Source organism: Triticum urartu, chromosome 1A (assembly GCF_056163025.1).
Source record: "Triticum urartu cultivar PI428250 chromosome 1A, HENAU_Tu73, whole genome shotgun sequence".
Classification (NCBI taxonomy): domain Eukaryota; kingdom Viridiplantae; phylum Streptophyta; class Magnoliopsida; order Poales; family Poaceae; genus Triticum; species Triticum urartu.
The window spans coordinates 118,507,445-118,514,444 of NC_141873.1; the positions used below are offsets into that span (position 1 = coordinate 118,507,445).

The window sequence follows — 7,000 nt, forward strand, 5'->3', positions numbered from 1 at the left end:
TACCATAAGGTTGGTACTGAAGAAGTTTAGTTGAGCATTGCTCTTGGCTGTACCTTTTGCCTGTATCGCTGCACTTACATTTATAGCTACTTGGTTATGTAGCATCACTCTTCATCTTATCTTAAATATTCTCCATTTTTTCGTATATTATCACATCTATATTTACTCTTAACAAAATGTAGAATAGAGGCAATACTTTTGAAGAAGATTCTGTGGTAAACTTCTTGAATTGCCCCCCCCCCCATCAGCATGGACAAGGCCTTTATAGAGCCTGTCTTCACCAATAATGTAAGTTTGTCCATCTCAAGCCTTCAAACTTTGTTGTATATATTTGGTTAGGCATGACTGCAACAGCTGTTTATTTTTGGTGTTTGCATCAAATTGCTTGTTTAAAGTTTATTATATGTAGTTCATAAACAAAAGTTCGTCCTTTCTCAATTTAAGTTCTCAGTTGTACAACCAAGTTCCTTCTTCATACCATGTAAATTAAACTATACAGAGCAAGTGATCTTCTTTTGCACTGCATGTATGCTTCTGTTCTTCATCTGTAATCCAATGGTGTGGTGAACCTACCCACTACAGCACAATGTCATATTCTGCAATGTCTTAACTATGAACAATGTCATATCATTCTACTATTATTTAAACCGTCTCTTTGTTTGCCAATCTGAAATGGTATAAATTGACAGCACACTAACCATTGATACTTATGAGTTCTTGATCTGTAATCTAGTGGTGTCGTGAAGCTGCCAACTCCTTCACAATGTCATTTCCCGCCATGTCTTGACCTGAACAATACCATATTGTGTTAATGCAAATTTAAACTGTGTCACTTTATTCGTCAGTAAGAAATGTGATGAATTATCAGCACTGATACTTTTATGTGCAAAACCTATCATCTGTCTGCTTGTTTATCTTTCAGAGTGAGGAAGATACAAGTGTTGAACAAGCGCAGTCTCACCATCTTGCTCAGCTGCTTGCCCTGCAGCTCCCTAGCAGGGCTAACCTTTCTTGAACTCTATTGAAGTGCTATCGGTTTTGTATATTATTTTGCCGGCGTGTTTATTTGCACTGGTGGTGATGTTTGATGCCCAGTGTATGTAATCTGCTGTCTGCTTGTGCTTTATTATCATAGTGGCGAACTTTGATGCCCAGTGGATGTAATATGCCGTAATTTCTTTATTGTATAGTCTAGGTTTTTTATTATTCACGATGCTGAAGTTATTTTACTGTATATATATCTTGTCTTCACAGTAAACCGGGCAAACCATAAAATTACGGTACATAATCAGGCCGTCATGCAATCACGATGTAGGTTGGGCCTGAAACGTGCCGATCAGCTCACGGGCCGGCGGCAACCCGAAATGAACCCCGGCCCATGATTGTGCGAATCAAATCACGGGCCTTTAACAGGCCGAAAAATTATCTTGGTCCTTGTTTGGCCCAATCACATATAGGCTGCGAGCAGGCCAGATGCAAACCGGGCCGTAGTTAGGCCCAACAATATGATGGGCTTTTAACAGGCTGAAATTAATATAGGGACGAAATGTTAAACGGGCCCTTAACAGGCCAAAACTAATATCAGGCCGAATTACTAAGTGGGCCTTTAGTAAGTGGGCCCAAAAGCATAGTGTCCAGTTGACGGGCCGAATCTGATATGGGCCATATTTGAGCCCAAAGCGTCTTAAAGGGCCGGACCTGATCTGGGCCGTAATTTGGCCCAGAACGTGGTAGGCCTTTAACGGGCCGGATCTCATATGGGCCACTATTAGGCCCGGAGCGTGGCAGGCCATTAATGGACCGGATCAAATATGGGCCGGCATTTGGCCCAAAACATGGCAGGCAGTTAATGGGCCGGCCTACTAGGGTACTCAAAATCTTGTGGGCCTACAGCTGGGCCGGCCCATTAATGACAGCGAAATCTCGTGGGCCTTTAGCTGGGCCGGCCCATTATGATCCGCAAGAATCTTGTGGGCCTTTACCTGGACCGGCCCATTACGGCACACAAAAATCTTATGGGACTTTACCTGGGCCGGCCCATTATGGCCCATAAAATCTTGTGGGACTTTAGCTGGGCCAGCCCATTATGGTCCGCAAAATCTCGTGGGCCTTTAGCTGGGCCGGCCCATTATGGTCTGCAAAATCTTGTGGGCCTTCAGTTGGGCCGGCCCATTTAAACTTGATGGGCCGGTCCACGTGTCAACATATCATAGGCGCGTCTCGCCCATTGGATGAGTTGACACGTGTCTCCTCCATCCAATGACGATTTTACACGTGGAAAATCCCCATTGGCCGTGGCTGTTAACAGGTTATCGGATCCAAAACCCGACCCAATAGCTTAAGGGCGTTCCGTTACGGTGGATGCCACGTGTCGGTCACCCTTGACGAAAGCACTTCTGTGATGCGTGATTTATTGTCATGGAAGTGGACACTTCCGTGATGATAATTTTGGTAATGTCATGGAAAACTTCTACGACAGCACAGGTATGACTATCTTGATTCTGTCATAAATTTGTCATGGATGTACATGCATGACAAAAAAGCGACCTACTATGACAAACACGTATCATCACGGAAGTGTATTTTTTGTAGTGTTTGTTCCGGTTCTCTATTAAAAGGAGGCCTTAATATCCATTAGTTTCCATTAGGACCCCGCTGCCACGGGAGGGTACGACAAAAGATGTCATGCAAGTTCTTTTCCATAAGCACGTATGACTATATACAGAATACATGCCTACATTATATTGATCAATTGGAGCTAGTTCTATGTCACCCTAGGTTACGACTGTTGCATGATGAATGACATCCGACATAATTATCCATCATTGACCCATTGCCTACGAGTCTGTTCCATACTGATCTTTGCCAAGTTACTTTTCTGTTGCCACTTTTGCCACCGTTACCGTTACTTCCATACTACTTTGCTACAAAAAACTTTGCTACAGATATTAAGTCTTTCAGGTGTGGTTGAAATTGACAACTTAGCTGCTAATACTTGATAATATTCTTTGGCTCCCCTTATGTCAAATCAATAAATTTGGTTTGAATATTCTACCCTCGAAAACTGTTGCGATCCCCTATACTTGTGGGTTATCAATCCCAGAGTGGGATCTTGGGGTATAATTTTTTTTCTTCGCATCTGTCCCTTGCTTATGATTGCGCCGTAACCATGGAGAATCTTCATCATTTAACAGGATGCTTGAGTCAGTCTTCATTGTGAAGGGAGGAATTTCATCAAACTTTTCATAACCTTCTGATATGTCTATCTTGTCCTCCACTCCCACGATGTTTCTTTTCCCTGAAAGAACCACGTGGCGCTTTGACTCATCGTATGATGTATTTGCTTCCTTATATTTTCTTTTTCTTGGTTTGGTAGACATGTCCTTCACATAGAAAACCCGTGCCACATCATTGGCTAGGACGAATGGTTCGTTTGTGTACCCAAGATTGTTGAGATCCACTGTTGTCATTCCATACCATGGGTCTACCTTTACCCCGCCTCTTGTCTGATTGACCCATTTGCACCAAAACAAAGGGGCCTTAAAAGAAGGTCCATAGTCAAGTTCTCATATTTCCTCTATGTAACCATAATATGTGTCCTTTTTCCTATTGTTGTTTGTTGCATCAAAGTGGACACCACTGTTTTGGTTGGTGCTCTTTTTATCTTGGGTGATCATGTAAAATGTATTGCCATTTATCTCGTACCGTTTGAGAGTCAATATAGTCGAAGATAGTGACTTGGCCAACAAGTACAACTCATCTCCAGCAGTGGTTTTATTCATGAGATGTGTTTGCAACCAACCGCCGAATGTCGCCATGTGTGTATGTTTAATCCAGGGGTCAGACTGCTTCGGTACTTGGAGAATACAATATCCATGTGTTCCTCGATATACGAAGACACCAAGGTGGATTTTTTTAGAACTGTGTAGTTTGCTTTAGTGAAAGAATGCCCGTCCATACTTTTTACATAATTCTTTCCTAGCGTCCCTTTTCCACCCAGTCTCCCCTCATGCCACGATTGAGGAACACCAATTGGCTTAGTGTCGGGAATAAAGTCAACACAAAACTCAATAACCTCCTCTATTTCGTGGCCCTTGGAGATGCTTCCTTTTGGCCTTGCACGGTTATGAACATATTTCTTTAAGACTCCCATGAACCTCTCAAAGGGGAACATATCGTGTAGAAATACAGGACCCAGAACGGTAATCTCTTCGACTAGGTGAACTAGGACGTGCGTTATAATACTGAAGAAGGATGGTGGGAACACCAACTCAAAACTGACAAGACATTGGACCAAATCATTCTGTAACCTTGGTAGGATTTCTGGATCGATTACCTTATGAAAATTTGCATTGAGGAATGCACATAGCTTCACAATGGCTAATCGAACATTTTCCGGTAGGAGCCCCCACAATGCAACCGGAAGTAATTGCATCATAATCACGTGGAAGTCATGAGACTTTAGGTTTAGGATGTTTTTTATCTACCATATTTATTATTCCCTTTATATTCAACGAGAAGCCAGACAGGACCTTCATACTGCTCAGGCATTCAAAAAATATTTTCTTCTCTTCTTTGGTAAGAGCATAGCTGGCAGGACCTTGATACTGCTTTGGATGCATGCCGTCTTTTTCCTTCATACGTTGCTGGTCCTCCTGTGCCTCTGGTGTATCTTTTATCTTCCCATACACACCCAAGAAGCCTAGCAGGTTCACGCAAAAGATTATTTGTCACATGCATCATGTTGATTGGAGAGCAGACCTCTAGGACTTTCCAATAGGGTAGCACCCAAAATATAGATTTCTTCTTCCACATGGGTGCGTGTTCGTTAGCATCATTCGGAATAGATTGTCCGCTAGGACCCTTTCCCAAAGATTACTTTTAAATTCTTGACCATATTAAATATACCATCACCAGTATGGTGGCCGGGCTTCTTCCGGTGATCTGCCTCACCTCTGAAATGCTTGCCTTTCTTTCTTAAGAGATGCCTTATCGAAAGAAATCGACGATGTCCCAGGTACACATTCTTCTTACATTTATCCGAATATATACTTGCAGCCTCATCTAAACAGTGTGTGAATGCATTGTATCCCTTGTTTCTCTGTCCTGAAAGGTTACTAAGAGCAGGCCAATTATTTATGGTTACAAATAGCAATGCTCATAGGTCAAATTCCTCCTGTTTGTGATCATCCCACGCACGTACGCCTTTCATATCCCACAACTGTAAAAGTTCTTCAACTAATGGCCTTAGGTACACATCAATGTCGTTGCTGGGTCGCTTAGGGCCTTGGATGAGCATTGGCATATCATAATGAACTTCTGCTTCATGCACAACCAAGGAGGAAGGTTATAGATACATAGAGTCACAGGTCAGGTGCTATGACTACTGATTTTCTCCCCTAAATGATTAATGCCATATGTACTTATACCAAATCATAAGTTCCTTGCATCATCTGCAAACTCTGGCCACTTTCTCTCAATTTTTCTCCTCTGTGACCCATCAGCAGGTACTTTAAACATCCTGTCTTTCTTACGGTCTTCTTTGTGCGATCGCAACAACTTGGCATGCTCTTTGTTTTTGGAACAAATGTTTCAACTATGGTATTATAGGAGCATACAACATCACCTTGGCAGGAACCCTCTTCCTGGGGTGCTCTCCCTCAACATCACCAAGTTCATCGCGACTAATCTTATAGCGCAATGCACTGCATACCGGGCATGCATTCAAATTCTCGTACTCCTCACCGCGGTAGAGGATGCAGTCATTAGGGCACGCATGTATCTTCTACACCTCTAATCCTAGAGGGCAGACATCCTTCTTTGATTCGTACATACTTTAGGGCAATTCGTTATCCTTTGAAAGCATATTCTTTAACATTTTCAGCAACTTTTCAAATCCCTTGACAGATACACCATTCTCTGCCTTTCATTACAGCAATTCTAGTGTGGTACCCAGCTTTTTCTTGTCATCTTCGCAATTTGGGTACAACAATTTTTTGTGATCCTCTAACATGAGCTCCAACTTCAACCTCTCCTTTTCACTTTCGCAGTTTCTCTTTGCATCAGCAATGGCCCGACCAACCTCATTAGCGGGCTCATCTGATGCCTCTTCTTCAGCTTCCCCCATTGTAGTACCATCGTATTCAGGGAAACTAGGATAGTTGTCATCATCCTCTTCTTCTTCATTATCTTCCATTATAACCCTCTTTCCCTGTGCTTGGTCCAACAGTTATAGCCGTACATGAAATCGGACTGAAGCAAGTGGGTGTGAAGGATTTTTTAGGTAGATCAATCCTTATCATTCTTACAGACACCACATGGACAACATATAACCATCCGCTTGTTTGCCTCAGCCACACGCAGAAAACTATGCACGCCATTAATGAACTCAGGAGAGCGTCGGTCGTCGTACATCCATTGCCATCTCATCTTCATTACACAACATCGAAGTGGCCAAACTAATACAAGTTCATACACACTTCTCATAAAACAACTAACAACTATCTAGCTAAACCATTTAAATGCAACAAAAAATGCAATCAAAATCGCAACTAAGGTAATAATTGATCCAACAACATAATGATACCAAGTCTCTTTTTTAATGGCATATTTTCTAATCTTTCCAATCTTCAAGCGCATAGCATCTATCTTGATCTTGTGATCATCAACGACATCGGCAACATACAACTCAAATTTCATCTCCTATTCTTCAACTCTTTTCAATTTTCTTTCAAATAATCATTTTCATTATCAACTAAATTTAACTTCTCGACAAGAGGATCAGTTGCAATTTCCATTTCACATACCTCCTAGATAAAAATATCTATGTCAACTTGATGGGCATAATGGTCATAAACACAAAATGAAACAAATAATTATACAAGATAATATACATCATCCGAATCATAAACCAGACGAGGGTCGACGGGGACGGATATCAAAACCATGGCACTATATATAGCAAACAATCATAAAAGTGAGAAAATTATACAAGTAACTA

The 7,000-nt window shown here is 41.8% G+C and overlaps 1 pseudogene; it reads right to left on the minus strand.

The window, feature by feature from the left end:
• Positions 1-3,077: 3,077 nt before the first annotated feature.
• On the minus strand, positions 3,078-6,196 carry LOC147990305 (uncharacterized; annotated as a pseudogene).
• Between the last annotated feature and the right edge of the window lie 804 nt (positions 6,197-7,000).